General features: G+C 41.9%; 1 non-coding gene across 1 annotated transcript; it reads left to right on the top strand.

The window, feature by feature from the left end:
- The first annotated feature begins 280 nt into the window (after positions 1-280).
- LOC120272851 lies at positions 281-387 on the top strand. Its single transcript, XR_005540386.1, has one exon. It is a non-coding gene; the product is annotated as a small nucleolar RNA R71 (small nucleolar RNA).
- Positions 388-3,143: the final 2,756 nt, after the last annotated feature.

Genomic DNA, 3,143 nt, shown 5'->3' with positions numbered 1-3,143 from the left:
AAAATAGGACAATCAGACGGCATATGTGAACCTCCACAACCATCATAACTCATTATCATGGCTACCCTCGGTGAAGTCAATGTATCCAATTTCTTGATCAATGGCTCTACTTGGGCTGCTAAGGTGTAACCGCATTAATTTCACGGCCATTTCCTCTACCAACTGGCAGGCTTCTTTAGGGGTCTTATTCCCCATTGTACCTCCTGCGGTGGCATCTAGAAGTTGTCTCGTACTTGGATTCAACCCGTTGTAAAAAGTCTGAATGATCATCCATTCGGGGAAACCATGCTGTGGGCACTTGTGCAAGAGGTCCTTGAATCACTCCCATGTCTCAAACAAGGATTCAAGCTCCATCTGAACAAATGATGATATTTCATTGTGAAGCTTCACCAATTTCCCCGGAGGAAAGTACCTTACAAGAAAAGCTTTGACCATTTCATTCCATGTCGTGAAGGATGCTCGTGGTAATAATGTAGCCACTGCTTTGCTCTTCCTTTTAGAGAGAATGGGAAAGCCCTTAATCTTATAGCATCATCCATAACAATATTAATCTTTAGTATGTCACAAACTTCAAAGAAGTTTTCAAAATGATTGTTTGGATCCTCATCGGCCAAACCATTGAACTGCGCCGACTGCTGTATCATTTGGATGAATGCTGGCTTTAGCCCAAAGTTCGGAGCTGTAATCGGGGACTGCACAATGCTAGATTGTGTCCCCAACACTAATGGTCTAGCGTAATAAGAAAGTGTTCTCTGTTGTTCATTCTGTTCTACCATGTTGTCAGATCCTTCAACTTCCACTTCAGCTAGATTTGACGGTTCTTGCACAGGTTCTTTACCATTTCTTCTGAGTGTACATTCAAGTTCAGGATCACCTTCAATTAATATCGAAGGGTTCCCTTGGGTCATAACCTGGAGCTGCACCAAAATAAAGAAAACAAATAAGAACGATGGTATAATAAGAAGATGTGAAGCAGATTGAATGATGAATGGCTAAGATAACAAAGTGCAAAGTATCTCTAAATGCCTACTCACCGGCAATGGCGCCAAAAACTTGACAAAACACCTTGCGGATGACCAGCAAGTGCACGGGTTTGTCGAAGTAATAAATCCCAAGTTAGTGGGGTATCGTATCCACAGGGAGTAGGAAATAATAAATACTAAAATTTCTACTTAAGCAAGTGAAAATGAATAATGAATGTTTTGATAAAGTGTAATGTAGGCAAAAACAAAACAAACTAGAACAAGAGGCCCAAGAAGTGCGAGGAAAGACAATCGATAGAAGTGGGGTACTCGGACAATGCTTCCCCTAGGACTAATGATTCAAGTGCAAGACCTATTATTATACTTCCTAATTAATGCTTAATGAGTCATGGAAATCCTGAAGTACATGGTCCGAAACCTAAAGTCAACTATGACTAACTCTACACTATGTCCCAGCAGAGAAATCGCTCCGTCTCAACACCTCACATTATGCAAAGTTACATGGAGTTCTAGGGATTCCAAGTGATAAACCCTATTCCTATATGTAGATCTCACCCTTTGGTGAAGGCGAAACACCCCTAATCACAATTAAGCCCCAGATACTAAAGTCACTTCAACGCTTCACTCTGTTGCTCACGCAACTAAGCCCTAACGGATTTCATCCTTTAGTTCTTCACTCTATTGTAACCGCAAAGAACTATAGAGATTGGAGGAAGGATAAATCACACTGGAGGGAAAAGGGGACGCTCCGCTATCTCTCTACTCACCCTCTCAACCCTCTCCAATCTAGCTTTGTCTAACTCTCATGGCGTGTCACCCATCCACAAAGTTTACCAAGATGAACTCTCAACCCTAGTGTCACTCTAAGGGAGAAATCATTCAACAAGAATTCAATATTGAAGCTCAATTAAAAACATCAATTAAGGAAGGCATAATAAAAGGTCAAAGAAACATTAACATCCTAGGGTTTACAAAATCCAAGTACCCACTAGTACCCACTAGGGGTTTAGTACTCCATGGAGCAAGATACAATCGATAATGAAATCGAAAGTAAAAATAAGTAATCCATAGGAAAACTACCTCGGTATTCATGTCGATGGTCTTGTGGAGTAACCTCTTCTTATCCAAAGGTCCCCTTGTCCGGCCTAGGGCACACCTTGCCGGATCGGTGCTGACCAAAGCTCCCCCAACAACCTTCTTCCAAGAGAAGCCTGGTGTTGAATCTATAGGACCACTCTAAAGATTTGCTAAAAGCCTTTACCAATCCTAGCCGATGGCCTTTCAAAAGATGGATAAAAGTTGGAGAGAAGGGGGAAAGATTCTTCTCAAAATCGGGCTGAATCGTGGCTTAAATTGGGCTGGAATCTGGCATCCACACGCCCCTGTGGATATTTCACACGGGCCTATAGAATTTCCACACGGCTGTTAGGAATTTCCACACGCCCGTGTGGAATCTCTGGAAACCTGATTTTTGGCTGGCTGTGAACAATAACTGCTACATTATATTGCTATAGTGATTTGCTATAGTAAGCGGCTACAATGCTATGCCAAAACACTTCCAATTCCACACTTTTCATTGAGGCAACATAAATGGGCACATGTTTATGGCATAGATCATATCTCTTCTTCGATCAATGTCCTCATTGGTGAAGATCTTGCTATCAATGCACAAGTCAGGATACACAAATGTAACTGCCTTCGTGCCCTTCCAACTCATTGTAATGACTTGACTGGATGGAGGTTGGCACACATTCACGTATCTTAGAGCCCCACTTGTGTCTTCCAAGATTCCACCAAATAGTGCGTTCACAATATACTTTTGGCATCTTTTCTTAATACTCAGCTTCATAACCCTAAATGCGCAAAAGAACACAAATACACATGTATTAGCACTTAAACCTGATAAAAGTAACGCTGATCATAAGGAAAGAAGATTTTGCATTCTTAACGCACAAGCACTTATCACTCATCCCACACATGCCACCCGTGATGCACAATAAAAGTGGTGAGGACCTCCAGGGTTGATTCCAAGTAAGCTAGCTCATTCATAGTGAGAGTAACGTGCTAAGCTCCAACACCCAACAAACTGTTCCATCTCCTCAACAAGATTAAATTCCTGGAAGGCACCCCAGTCAATGGTGTGTAGAATTCCAACACAGT

This window comes from Dioscorea cayenensis, chromosome 11, assembly GCF_009730915.1.
Source record: "Dioscorea cayenensis subsp. rotundata cultivar TDr96_F1 chromosome 11, TDr96_F1_v2_PseudoChromosome.rev07_lg8_w22 25.fasta, whole genome shotgun sequence".
In the NCBI taxonomy this organism is placed as follows: Eukaryota; Viridiplantae; Streptophyta; class Magnoliopsida; order Dioscoreales; family Dioscoreaceae; genus Dioscorea; species Dioscorea cayenensis.
This window is presented reverse-complemented; position numbering and strand designations above follow the sequence as displayed.